Here is a 20753-nt window from a genome sequence, read left to right as displayed (position 1 = left end):
TCCTCATGGCTCTGGATGGTGAACTGATCTATGAAATTGTGAGTGAAATAAACCTTCATCTCCAAGTTGCTTTGGTTATGGTAGTTCATCACAGCAGTAGTAACCCTGACTCCAGCAGGTAGGTTATTCCACCGCCTCTGACAGGAAGCCCTCAGCCAGGTCAGGACACACTCTTGCTGTGTGTGTCTCAGGCTCTGCTCAAGCAGTTTCCCTCTTTGAAACTTGAGAAGGGAGGTCAGAGGAGCTAGGGTTAATTAGTTAGTTAATTAGTTAGTTAGTTAGTTAGCTAGTTAGTTAGATCCAGCTGTTAGGGGTGGAACCAAAAGTGTCCATCTGCATTTCATCTCAGCTGCATGTGTTTTCTTTATGCTCTTTATGAAAATGGAGAAACTGGGCTCCGAGGAACAATGATTACCCAGCTAGAACTACGCACAGGTGGGATTCAGACTGCCCCCGCCTGAGCCGCTCGGCCATGCAGCTCAGTGGGACTGCATAGATCTTGACTGTTTGACTTTGGGCTACATGGTATTATAAAGACTAGGAGGAGGCAGGCTCGGGAGGAAACTAACATGAGGGTGGGTGTACATACAGGAGCAGGTTCTATGCCCACCGAGTAGGCCGGTGATGGGACACCCCTCTGGACTGTGGAGTGGGGAGAGAAGGCACAGGTGCCTGAGAGTTTCATGGCCCCCAGTCCTGAACCCTCAGCACTGTTCTGCCCCCTAATCTGACCTCTTCCAACAATGAGCTGTTTTTCTTTTAAAAGGAAGAAAACAGGCAAGAGAGAAAGCCATCTGTTTAACAGTTTCACAATGTCTTTGGAGACACTTTGGTCCTTTCCCTCCTGTCTCGGGCTCTTCTTCCTTCAACTTACCCCAACTGGGATGCTCACACAAACCCCATCTTTTCCAGCACTGACTCCACATCCTAGTGTTTACCAGTCTGCTTCCTCTGAAACAGCTGGCTGCTCTGTGGCTGAGAGACACACGGGTCAGGGGCCTGGCGCTGGCGGGGAACCCAGGGCTCCTTGCGTGCTAGGCAAGCAATGATCAACTTCGTTCTAATTCGTTTCTCTTATGAGGAAACTGAGATGCAGCAATGTCCTAGGTAGGGCTCACCCATCAGACTGAGGCTCCAGACCCAAGTCTAGGAACAAAGGACTGGCCTGTTGGGCTAAAGCCATCTCAAACCCAGACTAGAAAGAAGCAAAGGCTGGGGCTTTCGGAACCAGAGAGAAAAGTCAGGAAGAGTCCATGGTGTTGGGTGAGGAGGTTCCCTGACCCCTTTCCTTCTGAATGTGATTCTGCTTTCCCTGAGCTTTGAAGAGGAAGAAGCCGTGTTTTGTAACCACACTACATACCCCATGTCACATTAGTCACATGACCGTGTGTGACACTGGGCAGCAGACAGCCTGCACAGCTGGACCTGGCAGCCTAGGGAATTATTTGTTGTTGAGTTGGAGGGAGGTTTCTGGGGAGAAGGTGTGACTAACACTTTGGTTTGGGATTAACTGGTGACTGCATCTGTCTATTCATCCATCCATCCATCCTTTTTGGTTTTGGTTTTGGTTTTACCATGGTATAGCAAGTATCCTGCTGATAGCTGGGACTTTCCAGGTTTGGAATATACCCTAGGGAGGAGCTTCAGTGGGGGATGGGAATAGAGACAGACAGCCTTCCCAGGTCAGAAACCCATCAATCCACCTTTCCCTCTGCTGGGCCGGCTCAGTGCTCCAGGCTTCCTGGGAGAGCCTCCTGACTCCTTCCCACGAACTCCCATAGATCCTGGCTCTGCCTGTCTGTCTCCTCCTCCAAAATCTTTCCTTACAAATGGCACCTGTCAACTATCCATCCATCCATCTATCCTTTCTGCCATTTATTTTAATTTCTTCTATGACATATGTAGTTATTAATTTGCCAACCAAATTTTTAGTAAGAGAGAGAGAGAGTTAGGTTTTAAAAATTGTCTGAAGTTGGACGTGGTGGCACAGGCCTGAGACATCAGTACTTGGTAGGTTTGTGCAGAGAATTTGAACTCTCCCGCACGAGTGGACATGGGCTACTCAATGAGACCTGCCTCCAACAAGGTAGGAAGGAAGGAGGGAGGGAGGGAGGAAGGGAGAAAGAGAAAAGGAAGGGGATAGAGAGGAGGGAGGGAAGGAGGAAGGGGGAAGGTGGAAGGGAGGGTGGGAGGGAAAGAAGTTCTACTCTTAGCGCTGGTGATGGAGTCCAGGCCTGCAGCCTGTCACATTCTAGGCAAGTGCTCTCCCACCTCTAGCCTCAGGGACCAATTCTTGGCCATCTTTTCTGGCTTAAAAGGACCCACTGGAATGGGGGGGGGGGGTGTTGAAGGAATGTGTCCTTGGGGGATTGGGCAGAGGGGCCCAGTCCCAGCATCTTGTCCAGGCCTGCCTGTCCCTTCCTCTCCTCAGGACTCAGCCACGCTTCAGGGGACAGAACAGTGGGGTAGAAGGAACTGGGCTCAGAGCAAGACCCTTCCTGGATCCTGAGAATTCTCCATGGGCATGAGCAGACTCCCAGCCCTGCCCAGGCCGCCCATTCCTGCTCTGTAGATTGGGAAACTGGAGTTAAATGCCAGACTGAGTCAGCCACAGCTGCTTCCTTTCTCCATTCTTCCATTCTTCTTTCTCTTTCTTTCCCTCTTTCTTTCTTTCTTTCTTTCTTTCTTTCTTTCTTTCTTTCCTTCTTTCTTTCTTTCTTTCCAAAACAGGGATTTTCTGTGTTGTCCTGGCTGTCCTGGAACTCGTTCTGTAGATCAGGCTGGCCTTGACTTCAGTGATCTGCCTGCCTCTCCACACAAATTCTGATTAAAGGTGTGCCTGGTTAGTTGGGCATTTTTCATACAAAGAAAGGGCTGTAGAGAATAATTAAAGAATTTCTGGTAATCTCAGCACTCTGGGCACAGAAGCAAGAGAATTTTGGATTCAAGGCTATCCAGGGCTACAAATCAAGACTCCCATATCTAAAAAGAACAGAAAAGAATAGGTTCAGAATTCACAGGCAAAATAACTCATTCCTGAAATCCCAACATTTAGAAGGCTGAGACAGGAAGATTGTAGCAAGCTCTAGGCCAGCCTGTGCTACATAACGAATTATAGGCCAGCCTGGGGTACATAATGAAGTCCAACTATAAAGTGAGACAGTCCTTGTCTCAAAACAACAACAAAACAAACCAGAAAACAAATCTGAGTCTAATTTCAACACCAATGTTCTTAAGAACTAAGTTCCTGGTCAGAGAAAGAGAGAGAGAGAGAGACGAGTGTCTGCCTCAGTTGCAGGCTTTTGTATACTTCCGGGATTTACTTCCTTCAAGAGAGCACAGCCCCTGAAACACACTGTTGGGAAACAGGAGAAGTTGGGCTCCCTGTGAAGAAACCTGTCTTCTGCTGCTGCTCCCTGACCCACACAGACTGGTCCCAGTGTCCCCACCCCACTGGACTCTCCTGGATGTCCAGGTGTCCACATTGTTCCAGGCATCTGTCTTCCTCCTCAGCTGAAGTCAATGTTGAAGCAACCATAGTACCAAGATCACCCTTGTCCAGAACATATTCTGGCCTGAGATGCGGCATCATTCTAGTCAATGTCTAGTCAGGTCAGTTTCCTGGTACTTCTGGGAAAAAGACTTCCTTACTCTTACAGTGGGACAGAGGGCAAGATGCTTCCTGCTATTTGTTTGTTTTGCTTGTGAACATTATTGGCTGATGATGTGATGTCTGGGGTGGTGGCAGCCATCATGCAACTTTAAAGTAAGATAGCCAAGGATAAGGTGGCCAGCTGAGGGCAGGGAAAGAGGAAATAACCTGGACCCTTGATAATGCTGAGCCCCAGGGTCAACCTGTCTTGGAAGCAGCCCTTCCTCTGGACTTACTGTTCTGTGAGAAAATATACTTTCCTTATTGTCCAAGGACTTTGAGGAGACATCTCCTGTTTCTTGTCATAAAAACACCTCTGAGGCCTGAGGTGGAATCAGGAGAACCACTCAATCTCGTAGCTGCCCATAGGAGCAGAAGTGTGCAAGCTGAGGAGAATCATACTCTCTCCAAGGGAGGCCTTGAGTAGCCTTTCCTTGCTGGTTCAGAGGGGAAGAGAACACCCCAGCTTGGTTCTGCACCCAGACTCTCCTTTACGCCATCAGAGGGGCCCACACTCTGTTTGCCAGACTTCTGACCTATTTCCTGTGGGGTCAGCAGAGGAGATGGTGGGGGTCAGGGTAGGGGAGCTGAGGAAAGCAGCTTCATTCAGTGCATCAGGATAGGAAACAGATGCCCAGGAGCCCTGCTGGGCCCAGGCTCAGCCTGGACAGAAGTGGGCCTGTTCTCAGCTCTCACCCTCCCAACACGCCCCTGTTCCTCATGTCAAAGCCCAGCTGTGGCTGTCTCCATGTTTTGATAATCCTTTGGATTTGTCAAAATCTGGCAACATTTAGCCTTAGCTCAACCTTAGACTTATAAAGTCACCAGGGAGAAGATTTGGAGGAAGCAGAGGGACAATGACAGCAACCTGGGGGCTGGGGAGAGGAATGTAGCCTTGGGAACTGACTGAACCAAATGAGGCCTGCTCTGTCCCAGGTTCCTAAGCCCTGTGTCAGCCACCAGCTGTGTAACTGTCACGGTCTCAGTAGCTGAAGGGCTAGGAATGTAGCCCAGTTGGCAAAGCTTTTACCTAGCACGCCATTAAGCCCTGGCTCGGTTCAATCCCCAGAACCAAATAAACCAGGCACGGTGAGTGGTACAAGTATAACTCGGCTCTTTAGAGGGTAGAGGCAGGAGGATCAGAAATTCTAGGCTAGAACTGGAGAAATGGTTCAATGGATAAAACCCATTTGCTGTAAGGCCTGAACTCATGTGGTAGATGGAGCCGAGTCTGACAGATTTGTTTTCTGTTCTCCCCACATACTCTTATACATTCATCTGCACACACACACACTCACATGCACATACATTCACACACACGCACATACATAGACTCATACATACATATGCATACACATGCACATACACACACATGCACATACACACACATGCATATACATACATACGCATACACGCACATACATAGACTCATACATACATATGCACACACACATGCACATACACACTCACACACATGCACATACACACTCACATGCATATACACACACTTACATAGACTCATACATACATATGCACACGCACATGCACATACATACACACTCACACACATGCACATACATATACACTCACACATGTGCATTCATACACTCTCACATGCACATACACAAGCATATGCACATACACACACACTCACACATGCACATATACATACACAAGCTGGCTGTACCTTTCATTTCAGCGCTCAGGAGGCAGAGGCAGGTGGATCTCTATGAGTTCCAGGCCAGCCATAGCAAGACCTTGTTTTAAAACAACAACAAGCCGGGCTGTGGTGGCACACGCCTTTAATCCCAGCACTTGGGAGGCAGAGGCAGGCGGATTTCTGAGTTCGAGGCCATCCTGGTCTACAAAGTGAGTTCCAGGACAGCCAGGACTACACAGAGAAACCCTGTCTCAAAAAACCAAACCAAACAAACAAACAAAAAAAACCCCAAAACCTAACAACAACAAAACTCACATATGCATAATTAATAAATTTTTGTTTGTTGTTTACTTTTTTAAGTACCTGGGGTCTGGAGAGATGGCTCAGTGGTTAAAAACACTGGCTGCTTTTTCAAAGGACCCACATTCAATTGCTAACACCCATACAGCAGCTCACAACCATCCATGACTCCAGTGCCAGGGGATCTGAAGCCCTCTTCTGACCTCCACAGGCACCAGACACACATACAGATACACATTTCAGCAAAAACTCATATATATTAATTTTTTTTTCTGAGACAGGGTCTCACTATGTAGCTTTAGCTGTCCTGGAATCCACTCCATAGACCAGGCTGGCCTCAAATTCACCTAGATCCGTCTGCCTCCCAAATACTGAGATTAAAGGTGTATGTGAAGTAAACAAATCTTTTAACTGCTGAGCCACCTACCTCTTAAGCCCCCCCTTAAAAATTTAGATTCACTTCTTTTATGTGTTTGAGTGTTTTAAAATAAATCTTTAAAACAAAAAAGTATAAGGTTATCCTACACTACATTTGAGGCCAGTCTGGAATACATGAGACCCTGTCTCAAAAATCAACAAACAAATGAACAAAATTAAAAAAAAAATGAAGAACAAACTTAGTTGCTCCAAAGAGGAACGCATTTGCTCATGGCTCTGGCATTTGGGCAGGTTTTGGGAGACAGCTCATGTAATCTATACATGGAGGAATGTCTCAGAAAGTCTGATGGGGCAGGGGACGGTGGGACCTGGGGACACCTGTTCCCAGTCTCCTCCTCTTCCTTCGTTGCACCTCATCTGAGGGTAGATGGGTAAGAACAGTCTTGGCCAGGAGACAGTGCAACCCTGTCACCCCACTGAGAAATAGAAGAAGGAAGCTTGGCAGCTGGCCATTGTGTCACTGTGCAGATCCCCAGGGGACACACATGCTCTTGCATTTAAAACTGTCACTGAGCCAGGCCTGTAACCCCAGTTCTTTGGGAGGCTGGGATGGGAGGCTTGAGAATTCAAGGCCTGCCTGGGCTAAGAGTGGACCACTTAGGTAGACTCTGCTTCAAATAAAATGTGGAAAATGGTTCCAGTGCAGCTCAGGAGTGGAGCCCTTGCCCAGAGGGTGTCAGGCCCTCACTGTGCACTCCAGTGTCGCCAACCAACCGACCGACCGACCAACCAACCAACCAACTCCTGCCATTGGTGTGCAGAAAGCTGAAGGACAGTGCCCATGCTAATAAGTAGCTCTTTTTCTCTGCCCCTTCTTCCCTACTTCTCCCCTTACCCCACTTTCTTGAGATAGATTCTCATGTGCCCAGGTTGGCCCTGAATTTGCTTTGTAACTAAAGACGATCCTGAACTCCTAATCCTCCTGCCTTTACCGCCAAGTGCTGAGATTTTAAGTATGGGAGTATTTAAAAATGATAATTTATACAGGATATTATGAGATGGCAATAATCTGTGTGTATGTATGAGCATGTGTGTGAGTGTGCATTTGTATGTATATGAGTGTGTGCATGTGAGTGTGTGTGCTTGTGTGTATATATGTATATGAGTGTGTGTATATATGAGCATGTGTGTGAGAATGTGTGCCTGTGAGTATATATTTGTATGTGTATATGTGAGCATGTATGTGACTGTGTGCATGTGTGTCTACATGTGTATGTATGCATGTATGTGAGCATGTGTGTGTGTGTGTGTATGTGAATGTGTGGTGTGTGTATACTTGTGTGTATGCCTGGCTTACCCCCTGCGTACTGAGTGGCTATGGAAAGTGCCACATTCCGTTGGCTGCAACAGGGCACAAGGGCAGCCCGAGCCTTGCAGTAGGAATGGAGGGAGGAGAAGCAGATTCTGGCTCTGAAGAAAGAGGAGCCTTCCTTACAGAGAGGACAGGGAGGGCTGAGACAGCCCAGCAACCCTGGGTTATGGCCTGTGTGGTCTTTAGGCCTGTAGCTGTAAACTGAAAACCATCCTACTAAACCCCCAGAGGTGCAATGTGTGATGGGAAAGAAATGTTGGGGACAACATATCCTGGAACAGAGAAATGGCTTGTTCAGGCTTGGTCCTACTCCCATCCTCTGACCTGGCTTTACAGATGCCTGTCTGCATCTATCTACCCACCCATCCATCCATCCTATAGTTCTTGAATCCTTTGACCCAGATACCATTCCAGAAGCCAGGGATCATAGCAGATCATAGACAGCAACCATTGATTGCTGTTGTCCCAGAGTTCATGTTTAGAGAAACACTTGATAGACAATAAGTAAGGGGTTGGGGTGAAAGAAGCTAAGGAGGAGAAAACATGGCGCTGTCTGGTGTGGCTTGAACACCTTGCTCAGAGGTTTCCCCTTGAGTCAGTCCTAGTAAAGGAGCCAGAAAGGTGACATCAGGTGCTGGGAGACCAGTAGGCCTCTCAGAGGCAGGGAGAGCGGGGGAAGGGAGCAAGAGAGGAGCAGTGTAGCACACAGGCTTGGAGGAACATTCTCCCCAGACTCTGGGTGGCTCCTTCTCCCAGGACATTGAAATGTCTCTTTCATGATGGACTACATGGCCCCCTGCTGCTGCTGCTGCTGCTCTTGTCTCTGCCCAGTTAGACTCTACCTGACATAAACAGGGCCTGAGTTCAGGGAGCTTTGCTGTTCCCTGGTATCACCAGGTATCTAGAACCTTGGACCACAGATGGTGTTCCAGAGTCTACTGCTGTCTGGACAGGAGGCAGAAAGGGAAACCACCCAGTGTACAAATGGAGATCTCCCTTCCCAAAGCCCTGGCAATGCCTTGGGGGGGGCAATAGAATGGGGGTGTGACTGTCCTGCATGCCACCCTGTGCATGCATGCTGGTGCCAGGCTATGAACCCTGCGGAGGTGGCCCCACCTCTCAGACACTTTGCATGTGCTGCTGACGTGGTTGTGGTTTGCAGCCCTTGGCGTAGACCAGAGTCAGAGACAGAGCGTCCTGTCCTCAGAGGCTATGGTGCAGGTGGGGGTGACAGCAGATCCTGCACATGTGTACACACAAACACATGCATGTACACACACACACACACACACACAGTCCCTCTTCCCACACTTCTTGAATAGTCCAGCATGTACATGTGTGTGGTGTACATGTGGATAAACAACTGCTCTGGCCTGGCCACCCCTAGACCTTGGGCTCAGGTACAGCAAGCACCCTGTACTCAGTGGTGCTGGAGCACAGGGAGATGGAGGAAGCGGTGAGGGCACCTTCCTGCCCCTGAACTTCCACCTTTGGTTCTCTGGGCCTCACAGAGGGTACCCGGCTGTGTATCAGCTTTTGTCTTGGGGGGTGGGGGGGTGGAGGAGCATGGCTCTTTTGCCTTCTCATGTCAAAAACCACTTCCCCATAGGCCAGCTTCCACACTCAGCCCTCAGTGGGGCCCAGCTTGCCTGCTCCATGCTCAACAGGGGCGAGCACTCATGGTGGCCAGGCTTGAGGACATGCTCAGAAACCCACCTGGCTTTTGGGAGATCTACCTGCTCCAGATTACCCCAGGCTGAAGTGTACCACAGACTGCAGTGTCTGTTCCCGCTTTCTGGCTTTGAGGGGGGACTTGGGAGGGAGGGTCCAGGTTCAGTGCCAGCTCTTCAGGAGCTGGGATAGGCCACATTTCTTTCTGTCAGAGCTCTGTGAGTTCCCCCTAAGTCTACTGTGCAGAGACAGCAGTCAGCTCTGTCTGATTTCTTGTCTTAGAAGGGATGGGTCATGATCTCTCTGCTCTGCCCCAGCCAGCAAACCTTGAGGACATTGGGGTCTCCGTGGAGGCTCTAGTAACCCCTAGGAACCTGGTGCTGCAGGGGGAGAACTTGGGAGGGTTTCTCCATCTGTCATGTGGGACAGGAACCCACCCAGCCTCAGGCTGGTCTTGCTACCGTGATCCAGCTTCCACTCTTTGCCAAGCCTCTACCCTGCCAGGCTTCTCTTTTGCTGCCCAGAACCCATAGCCTTTATTCCTTGAAGCCCTGGGCTCCTCAAATGTGAAGGGTACAAGAATCCCCACAGCACAGAGAATGCCAGGTGATAGTACTGTGGCTGTCACTGCCTGCCCCCAGGACTGCGCATACCGTCCCCACTTCCTTGCTCTGGCTCTTGGGAGCCAACCACCAACCCAGCACTAGATGGGAGGGTGGATAGCTCTTTCCAAATGCAGAAGGAAGGAAAAAAGGTTTGCCTGCTGGGTGCCCTGCCTGGAGGAAGTCAGAGCTGGCCTGTGGTGTGACAGTCCTAGGGCCTCACGCATCTCCTGCCTGGCTCCTACCCCATGATGTCATGGGGAGTGCCTCTCCACCCACAGCCCCAGCCACTGGTGGGCAGTGACAAGGCACCAGGTTGTACTGACTGAAGCTCTGGATGACCAGCTGGCCCACTGTTACCACCCCCAATCACGACCACCCTCCCCCTAAGTGCTACCCGAGGAAACACTGTTTAGCACCCACTATGGGCTAGGTAATTTCATAGCCAGACCTTCCTTTGAGCCTTCATGTCACCCCACTCTTTACAGGTGAGAAAGCCATCCGGGCCTGGTATGTAGTTCATAGATGGCAGAGCAGGCCTTCCCACCTGGGGCCCCAACGCCTCCTGTTAGCTGGGGTGGATGCAGGGGTGAGAGAGTTCATTCATTCTGGAGGAGCCCTCAGAGGCCTCCTGTTTGTTGAGAAGGAAGTAAGTGCCCCAGGCTATGCCACGGGCTCCTGGCAGAACCTCACTGGGGTGGAGAATGTTCCTTGGCCAAGGGAACCTGTTGGGAGGGGCTATGCAGGGAAAGCTCCTGACTACCTCCAGAGCTCTCCTCAGAAAGCTGGAGCTGAGCAGGGCCTGACACCTTCTGCCCTCCGCCTGGCTTTTCCTGTCACATGCAGTGGTTGGTCTGGTTCGCTTTCTTCAGTATCTGGGATGGCAGTGAGTGCTCCACACAGGCCAGGCAAGCAAACACTCTGGCATTAAGCAACATCTTCTGGCTCCTTTTTTTGTTTGTTTTCTTGATTTTTGTTGTTGCTTCTCCTTTTGAGACAGGGTCTCACTAGGTAGCCCTGGCTAGCCGGGAAATTGCGATGGAGATTAGGTTAGCCTCAAATGCGTGAGACTAAAGCAGGTCTCTGCTTCCCGAGTGTGTGTTTTGGAGGTGTGTGTGTGGTGGTGGGGGGGATGATTTAAACTGGGAACCACTGAACAGGGTGTCCTAATGTTTTTATTTGGATGCAAGTTCTCTAGAGTTGCCCAGGCTGGCCTTGAGTTTATACTACAACCCTGACAGGACCTGAACATTCCATTCTCCTGCCTCAGCTTCTCAGGAGCTGGGATCACAGGCCTGCGTCTCCAGGGCTGTCTACTTAGTTTATGCATCCAGTTAATCTGCTTGTTAGTTATTTTCTGGCTAGATTGTGACCCTCAGAGGTCCTGGTTTATCTGGTTCCTTGCTTAGAAGGATGCCTAGCTCAGCTGCTCTTTCATGGGATGGATAAAGGAAGGAATGAAGAGTCAGGCTGCAGAAGACGACAGCTAAGTGGGGGAAAGTTCAGTGGGAGGGTAAAGTTACTAAAGGAAAGCCAAATAGATAGCTCTAGGCAGCCGAGGAGAACGAGAAGTACTTTAGAAACGAGAAGGAACAGGGCCACCACGTATAGTCATGTGACCTCAAAGCTCAACGGTACCTTCTGTAGCTGTTCAGTTTTCAACATGGACAGCAAGCAGTCCACGGTACTCCCCACAGGTGGGGAAGGACGAGCTTGGCCTCAGCAGACTCTGAGGCGGCAAGAATGCATGGGTTAGGAGCAGGCTTAAGGCATCTTTAGCAGGAGGAACAGGCTGTACCTTCCATGAGGGTGCCACGTGGTTATGGTTAGCAGTTTACCATCCGGTGTTGTCTCCAAAGGCAGTTGTCCGACCCAGGGGGGAGAAACTGGTGTGCTGTTAGAATCTCTGGTACCTGCTGTGCTCAGTGGGTGGGTAGGGAAATCACCCAGCACACCCCACAGACCCCCACCAAATGCTGGCGACCAAGATAATGGTAACCGCCACGGGGAGGGCCATTTCCTGAGCTGGTAGGGTAATGGAGGTTGGGGACATGGTGTTCTGAGGTCTCACCAAACAGAGGCTTCAGTGGGGACCTGTCCCAGCTGCAGGAGCCACTCCTCCCAGTCCTACTGGCTGGGCACAACAACAATGTCCTGATGACTGTGGCTGTCTGGGTGAGTCACCTTGCCCACAGTGAGGCCGACTGGCGATGTTATCAGTAGCCTCGCTTGCTTCATTCCTGGGTGACATCACTCACCTCTGTCTTCTCCTTCTCGTCACTGAACCATAGCCTAATGCCCTGGCATATCCTAGGCACCAGGGCGTCTCCACAGGGGCCTTAAGAGGTCCAGGGCCCCTTGGCGGCTCAGCTCAGTCCTAGTTTTGCTGGGCAGGTCCCCGTCTACCAACAGAGATACGCTACCAAGGTGGGATTAACTGCAGAAGGTCCTTTTCCACCCTGCCCCGTAATTGTTCTCTTTTGCTTCAGCCGAATATCTCCCAGGAAGGATGCCCAATTGCATTCTTGGATGGAAGCCTTGAATCCCACACCTGTGGCCTGGGCTTTGGTTCTGCTTAATGCTGACCTGGTGGCCCTAGAGCTTCTGGGATGGGGTCATTGGGTCTCTTAGGTCACCTAGGCTCAGACTGTGGCATCCTGCTGCCCTTTGCATAGTTACTACTGGGGACCCCTTGTTGCTTCTCCTGCCCATGTGAAGCCAACAGCCTCTTGGGAGCTGAGGTCAGCCCTGTAGCTATTTCTTCCTCGTCCTTGTTCTCAAAGGTGACCTGTGGATAGTGCCATATGAAAGGACCAGAGAGTCAGCAGATCAGTGTGAGCAGGAGCACATAGGACTTCATGTTAGAGGCAGGATGGAAGGGCGGGTCCACACTGACTTCCCTGTCAATGGAGCTGGATAGCAAGAGGAGACTGAGGGCGTCATACGAGGCAGACACCCCTTGTGCCAGGAGGCCAAGGAGGCAGGGGGGATATGAGTGGACAGGCAGGGAGAAATGCCAGCCCACCAAGCTGCCCTCTGGGGACTCCATGAGACACCTCCTCAAGTACAGACTTTTAAACAGCATCCGCTTTCCCGTTAGTTATCTGGAACAAAAGAAATTGTTTCTTAGGTGGAAAAAGGAAACCACCGAGAGCAAGAGAGCCCACCACTAAGGTCATCTCATCTTCAGCATCAGCCGAGGAGGAGCCGAGCCCCACAGCTGCAGAGCACTGGAGCCCGGCATAGGAGCCAGCGCTCTGCCAGCACGCTCTCCCTCCTGTCTCTCCTGTAGCATCCCTGACTCCAGCGCTCTGTTGTCACACAGGGCCACTGCTAGGCAAGCCTTGTGGTGATGATAGAGAGGTAGGGGATGAGGGGAGGGGCAGTTTCAGAGAGGAGCCTACTCCTTAGTTGGGTTAAGGCCAGCTGACCTCTTGAGTCCCCTTCTGCCCTGAGTTGAATTCTCATCAATCAAAATTCTCTTCAGATTTTGTCACCATTGCTAAACTCTTGATTGTGGTCTGCCTAGACCTCTGGATCCTTCTCCAAGTTCTAGAACACACCCTAGCCAGCTCTCCTGGGGCTCTGACTGTTGTGTGCCCCTTCCTTGGTTGCAGACCTGGTTCTAATTCTACTCAATCTTGATTGTCTTTGTTGGCAAGAGCACACCCTGGGGTTGCCTGTCTTTTGAATTCTTTCCCCTCTCTTAAGAAATAAAAGCAAACATTAATTTTATAGGATTATAGGTGTATAATAACATGCCTGGTATCCTTAGTTCTTTAAAAATGTATTTTATTCTATTTTTATCTTAAGAAGACTTCTCACTAAATTGCCCAAGCGCTCCTGGAACTCAGAATTTCCCTGCCTCAGCCTCCTGACTAAGGAGAAACTGCTGTGTGCTTCCAGACCCAACTCCCCATTTTCCTAACAGCTTAGGTCAGTATCTACCAAGAACAGCCAGTAGAACCCACAGATCTGATATCCTTTCCCCAAGGATCTGGTGCCCCGTTTTCCTGGCAGTTCCTGCCTTCCTCTCTTCTCAGATGCTGATGCCCAGTGGAGATGTGAACCAGTTGCTTGTCTTTGTTCAGGCTGTTGGGAATCAAGCTTTGTTGGTCAAGGTTTGCCCCCTACAGGAGGGTCTCTGACTAGAGACAGCCAGCTGGCCTGCTGGACTCCTTCCTTGGGTCTCCAGGAGGTCCTGTCCTCTTCCCTCCATGCTCAGTGGCATCCTCGTCAGCCACAGATTCAGCCATGGTCTTGGCCATAGGCTGGGCTCCATACTTTCTTTACTTAGACCCCTAGGCCCACCAAGAGCCCTGGGAGCACAGGTAAGTGCCAGGTTGACTTGGGGCATGATGGTTTCCTCCTGGTAACCTCAAAAACTCTTCAAAGCTACTTTTACTGAGCCTTCATTTTCTTATCTGTCAGATGGGCTCATAGTCACACCTGCTTCTCAGATGGGTACTCGACATGGCACTCAGTACCCCAGGCAGTGTGTGTGTGTGTGTGTGTGTGTGTGTGTGTGTGTGTGTGTGTGTTGTCAGAACTAGCTGTTGAGAGGGAATTCACATATGCTGGTTACACTCTGCTCCACCAGACTTGGGCATGAGCATGTACCTCTATCCCCGGTCAGCATTTCCTCTCATGATGTGGGGTTGTCCGCTCTAGCCTATGCAGCATGCAGTGTCAGCCTGGGGACAGGGTAGGCTTGCCAACAAGGCCCAAAGGTTGCCCCAACCACATTGGGGCTGACACACTGGCATGCCGGTCAACCTGAATCTGCATCTCCCCTTGTTATTTTGCTCTCTCTGACCTTGGTCTCATCATCGGCCAAACGGTCAGCACAGTCGCTTCTCCCTCCTCCGATGAGGGGGAAGGGTGGGTGAGCCTGGGAAGCAGGGAGGAGGTGAACAACCTGCTGAGCGGAGGCGGGCAAGCTCCCTGGGGTGGAGCGAGGCTCCGAGTCTGGAGGCCTCACCATGTGGCTGCCGCCTCCCTCCCCAAGCCTGGGCCTGTGCCTGAGTTCACAGCGCCCCCTGCTGGCAGGCTCTCTCAGAAGCCCCCTGTGGGCAGCCCGAACCCCACATTTCTTCACTTTGACCCCGGGTGGGGTCTTGCCCTCTGGACGCCCATTTTTAAATCAAAAGGGTCCCCAGAAAGTCTAGGCAGCATGAAGTCCAAGCTGGGGTTGGAGTTGGAGAGCCGGGACTTCCAGGATAAAGTTTAGTAGGCTCCTGGGTCTTTGAAATCTCTGCCAGCCCAAGCCCACATGGCCTGGTGGGGGATATCATACAGGGGCAGGCTTGAGGAATGAGGAACCCTCCCTGCTTACCCTGGACCTGACCCTCATCAGGTCTGCAGAAGTCAGAAAACGAAGACAGGGTGGTCTTGAGCCCTGTTTGCAGATCTCCTCTGTCAGCCGCTCACTAACAGCTCCGACTTTACCTCTGAGAAAGCCAGCAAACTCATCCCCACCACGGGCACCTTTTACTGCTCTTGAGACTTCCCTACATTATTGTCTTTCCTAGCTGCTTGTATCTAGCCAAATAAAAATTCCTCCCTCCTCCAGGAAGCCTTTCTAGATAGCCCCAGGCTTCAATGATTTTTCTCTGGCTCCAGGCTTTCGCAGGACTTCTCACACATGCATTGTCTTGTGCATATGTTACCCGATCCCACCTTTAGAAGCTCGGACCACTGTATGGAAGGCTATGCTGCCTCTTTTCCTGGAGCTCTGGGAAGGTCCAGGGGACAGATCATACATGTCTTTTCGTTTCAGACAGGGTCTCACATAGCCCAGGCTGGCCTCACATTCACTACTGTAGCCCAGGCTAGCCTTAAACTTACCGTTCTCCTGCTCCACTCCACAAGTGCTGGGACTAAAGTGGTTTTAAGATCAGTTATGCTCATGGGTGTGGTCTTGCCCCTGGGGCACATCAGCAAAGTCTATTGATAATGTGAGGGGTGTGGGTGGGGCCTGGATGCTACTGGCATCTTAGAATAAATGTCAAGGATGCAGTAACTGTCCTACGAGGCACAAAGAATTGTGCCTGGGTTATAAAAGATGATTAAATAAATAAATAAATAAATAAATAAATAAATTCAGATCTGCTATCATCATTACAGTGACCCAGGTCAGTGGGTCCCACAGGAGACGTGCTCACTCCTGAGAGGACAGAGCAAGCTCTGAGTCGACTCTGACTGTTTCACCTTTGTCCTCTATAGTTCTGGGTGCCCTGAGACACTTTTCTGGTCTGAATGTGGCTTGTGCAAGTGGAGGTGGGCCTGAGCCAAGGAGGAGGATCCAGACCTGAATTAGAGTCCTTAGGGTAGTGTGGCCAGCCCTTGGGAGCAAAGAGTACCTGACCTCATCTATAAATGGGGATGCAGTGACCCCTTTTAATCCCAATGGGCTGAGGTCCTCAGCTGTTCCTGTGTGCTCAGCATTGCTGTCTGCTGGTGGGTGGGGCACTATCCCATAGCCAGATGTGGGAGGAACTGCCCTCCTGGGAAACAGCTGTCAGAACAAGAACGCTTTGACAAGCACATCAAAGCTGCTTGCATGTCTCCTAGGAACTGACTGGGTGGGTGGGACAGACCGAGCCTTCAGCCAGGAACAGCTGTTGGCCAGGCCCCAGTGCAGCACTGGAGGCCAAGGAAGGCATCCCCCTTTAGCTGGGGTTAGGAATGTCCCAGAGGCTAGTCATCACGACACAGCCTTCCTCTGCTCAATTCTAGGTGGGCTTGGGCAGTCCAGGGTTCTCAGTGCCCACGCAGAGGCTGCTGTCTCCTGTGGAGAACTCTGTAGGGGCCTGGCTCCCATTTCCTGGGGGTGGTGCTCTGAAGGAGGGGCAGGGATGTGAGGGTGTGGGGAGGGAGGCTCTCTCACCCTCTCAAGCCATGGAGATCTGGAGCACTTCCCTGTGAAGACGCAAGCCTGCTTTTCCTTTCAGAGGACTGTCTCCAAGTCCACTCCCAGGGCCCAAACCTGACTAAGCAGAGGATAGGGAAGAGAAGAGCAGGAAACCAAGCTCCCCCACTGCCCCGCTGCTCTCACATGCTCCATGGCTAAGCCCCACAGCATCTCCTGAGGGCCAGGAGTATACCTGTATGTGAGACATGAGACCAGCCCTAATATCCTTGGATCTTATCCTGTGGCATTGTGCGGTCAGGGAATGTTCTGGAGCCAGCCCTGGAGCCAGATGCTGCAATATACAGGAAACAAGAACTTTAATTTCCCCAAAGCTTTGACTTGCTTATCTGTAAATGGGTTTACTGACACGTCTATGTTCTAGGTGGTTGGGAAGGTACAGAAAGGCTTTAGCATAGTTCTCTCTCTTTCTCTCTCTCTCTCTCTCTCTCTCTCTCTCTCTGTGTGTGTGTGTGTGTGTGTGTCTGTGTGTGTAGTTGGTACTCAATACATGCTGGAAAATATGGTTATAATATATATTATTTATATATAATCTAGTATTATAATCTTCACAGTTGCCATTTCAGTTCCTAGAAGTTTTAAGGTGACCTATTGCTTTGGCTTAGGAGTGAAAACGAGGCTCTTTCTCTGGGAACCCTGAGGTATGGCAGTTGGGAGAGATGGGACCCAGAAATATTTCAGGCGCTTGGATTCAGGATGAAAACTCCAGGTATGGCATATCTGGGGTCACAGCTAGGGTTGGCTGGGTCCCTGTCATCTTAAGAGAGACTGTGTGTCTCAGTGTGTGCAGGTGGGTGCCTGTCGTTCGTGATCTGTGTGAGCTTGTGTGTGTGAGGCAAGTGTATAACTGGGTGGGGCTGAAGGCAAGCTCATTGTGGGTGTTGGTGTGGGTATGTGGGCCCTGATCTTGCCTTCGTAGGATGGTTCGGTGTGTGCCTCACAATCTAATGGCCTCACTTCCCTCATCGAGGGTGTCTCCACATGTGCTGTGTGTGTAGCTGAGGGACTGGCTATTGGGTCCCTTCTGACAGAGTCGTAGGTCATGTGGTCATGCCAGTAGAATGAGGGAGTTTTTGGAGGTCACACAGGCCTGCCCACCAAGAAGTACTGGGCTTAGAAGCTGTGCTGGTTTGGAAAGCATCTCTCTCTCTCTCTCTCTCCCTCCCTCCCTCCCTCCCTCCCTCCCTCCTTTCTTTCTTTGTTTCTGTTTGTTTATTTTGTTTTACTTTGTTTTTCAAGACAGGGCTTCTCTGCTTGTAGCCCCGGCTGTCATGGAATTCACTCTGTAGACCAGGCTAGCCTTGAACTCCGCTAGGATTAGAGGTGTATTCCTCTACACCTGGCTGGCATTTAGTTGTAAGAAAAAGCAGCCGGCTTCCTTTCTCAAGCATCTACACTCTGTGCGTCTCATGGCGCATGGGAAGTGTATCAGCGGTCCCGTTACTCTACATCTGTGTCAGCACTTGGCATTGTCAGTGTTTTTTAGTTCAGCTGTTCTTAGTCATTCCCTATGCTTTTCTGGCTCCGTGGGGTTTTCTCCCGGTGCAGCCCCTAAAGAGTAGGCTTCTGACAGACAGCACATGATTTCTTTCAGTATAGACATGTCTTGACTATTACTTGGGAGGTGTTTATGTTAAAGAGTTATTATTTGCTACAAATCTAAACAAGTGGGCCCCTCATTGTTTCTGCTTAATCCAGGCACACCTAAGTGAGGTGAGGGCTGATGGAGAAGTGGAGAGACAGCCAGCCAACCCAGATCACTCCGTTAGTTAGTACTTGTTGACTGTGTCTCCTGGGGCTCAGGCTAGGCATGGCTCACACTGAGGCTTACGGGGTGTACCTGTTAGGTCCACATAATCTAACTCCATGAAGCCAAGCAGTGGCCAGGGTAGCTCCAGGAGGCTCTGGAAGCAGACTGGCCTGGTTTGCAAATACCGAGCCATCCTGGAGTCACAAATGGAGTGCACATTCTTTCCAAGAGAGCAGCGTTACATAACAGTTCTCAACTCTCAAGGCTTGTCCTCCATCTCAAGAACATCAGAAATGCAGAGCAAGCAGAGGGTACTTTCAGAGGGGTGTGGCTTCGTATGCTGACCATACAAACCTAGAATTTGACCTCCGTGTACTCTGGACCCTATGGGATCTGGGAAGAACTGTGGGTCCCTCTCTGAGTAAGGTTTCAAACACGGAGAACTGAACCAGGACTGTCAAAGGAAACAATGAGAATAGCCCTCCAGCCAGGGAGCCAGCTCTGAGAGCAGTGGAGTGTTTAGGTTCTTTATTTTAATTTTATATGTATGGGTGTTTGGCCGACATGCATTTCTATACACTACATGTATGCAGTGCCTGTAGAACCTAGAAGGCATGGAATCCCCTGAGATTGGCATTACATGTGTTTGTGAGCTGTCGTGTGGGTGCTGGGAATTGAACCCATATCCTTTGCAAGAGCAGCAGGTACTCTTACCCACTGAGCTATCTCTTCAGTCCCTGTCCCCTGAGGTGCTTCTTGATTAATACTTTACAGTTTATTTATTTTTAATTTAGTGTGTGTATGTGTGTGGTTGTGTTTTTGTGTGTGTGCACACATGACACTCTGTAGAGGTTAGTGGACAGCTTGAGGGGCTTGGTTCTCTGCTTCAATCATATGGGTTCCAGGAATTGAACTCAGGAACGCAGGTCATCAGGCTTGGTGGCAGGCACCTTTACCCAGTGAGCCAGCAAGCATGCTGTCCAGAGGATGGCCATTGGGGGTCAGTTCTCACCCTCCATCCATCTTGTTTTTCCTCCTGCTTTTTGTTCTGTAGGGCAAGGGCCCACATACTTCTAAGTTGTCTTAGTTAGGGGTTTACTGCTGTGAGCAGACACCATGACCAAGGCAACTCTTATAAAGGACAACGTTTAATTGGGATTGGCTTACAGACTCAGAGGTTCAGTCCATTATCATCAAGGTGGGAACATGGCAGCATCCAGGCAAGTGTGGTACAGGAGGAGCTGGGAGTTCTACATCTTCATCTGAAGGCTGCTAGCAGAATACTGACTTCCAGGCAGCTAGGGTGAGGGTCTTAAAGCCCACACCCACAGTGACACACCTACTCCAACAAGGCCACATCTTCTAATAGTGCCGGGCATATGCAAACCATCACAGGTGATTCTCTATCTCTGTTTCCCATGTCGTCAGAGGAGTGCTGAGGTCTCAGACTTGAACCACCACATCCAGCTTTAGGAAGATGACAGGTTCCAACTTGGGGTTTCAGGCTTGTGTGGCATTAACTATCAGCCATCTCACCTGCCCTTTTTTTTTTTTTTTTTCAAGACAGGGTTTCTCTGTGTAGCCCTGGCTGTCCTGGAACTCACTCTGTAGACCAGGCTGGCCTCGAACTCAGAAATCCACCTGCCTCTGCCTCCCAAGTGCTGGGATTAAAGATGTTCACCCACCCTTTAGCAACACTTGCCTGGTGGTTGTTCTGCAGCAGTGATGGGTAAGCTTTTTCAAAGGTCTGCAAGAAGTCTAAAGTGATCTGTGTCTGTTACTATTGTAGATGTTTTTTACACACAGACAGGAAGAGCAGACTCACAGTTAAAGGCTAGTAACAATACCTACACATACATATAAGTGCACGCGCGCGCACACACACGCACACGCACACACACACACACACTCACACACTCACACTCACACACACATCCTTATCAAACTCATGAAGCTCAACATTCTCCTCCCAGACTTGTGAGGAGGGGCAGCTGTGAATCCACACATGTGGGTGCTGAAAGCGCTTATTCTTCCCCAGTGCTGGCTAGCCTGCTGTACTAGTCCCTGAGCTACCCCAGGCCTTTCAACCTCCTTGCCCTACAATGTTGAGAATACCGCCAGACTCCTCTGTTCTCAGCAACCTGCCCATTGTCCCTGAGGCTGGGACCTAGGGCCTGAAGGAGAGAAATGAAGGCCTCCTGCCAGCCATCCACCTAACCAGGGCAGGTCAAAGGGAAGGGAGGCATGGGAGGAGAAAACTGTGGGCAAGGCAGAGCTGGGTTTGCCCTGAAGGGTAGGTGTAGCCAGGATGAGCTGTGCTGAGGAGGAAGCTATGAGGAAGTTTCTGGAAATCCGAGCCTCTTGCTTCTCTTCTAAACTTCCTCTTCCTCCTGCCTCCTCCCACCAGGAAGCAGAATCCAATTTCCTCTTTTTTTTT

The 20753-nt window shown here is 50.4% G+C and overlaps 1 long non-coding RNA gene across 25 annotated transcripts in view; it reads left to right on the top strand.

Moving 5' to 3' along the window:
* Nucleotides 1–3563: 3563 nt before the first annotated feature.
* The window catches only part of LOC143443925 (uncharacterized), a 100542-nt gene continuing 83352 nt past the window's right edge, over nucleotides 3564–20753 (top strand). For 17 of the 25 annotated variants that reach the window (XR_013113361.1, XR_013113363.1, XR_013113357.1 and 14 more), the window contains exon 1: nucleotides 3565–10543. This is a non-coding gene — a long non-coding RNA (uncharacterized LOC143443925). Of the gene's footprint in view, nucleotides 10544–17171; nucleotides 17276–20753 lie in introns of all 25 variants that reach the window. The other 8 variants (XR_013113360.1, XR_013113366.1, XR_013113362.1 and 5 more) reach the window with 4 other exon arrangements.

This window comes from Arvicanthis niloticus, chromosome 11 (assembly GCF_011762505.2).
Source record: "Arvicanthis niloticus isolate mArvNil1 chromosome 11, mArvNil1.pat.X, whole genome shotgun sequence".
Lineage (NCBI taxonomy): Eukaryota > Metazoa > Chordata > Mammalia > Rodentia > Muridae > Arvicanthis > Arvicanthis niloticus.
Note: the sequence above shows the minus strand (reverse complement) of the source record. Positions and strands in the feature narration are given on the sequence as shown.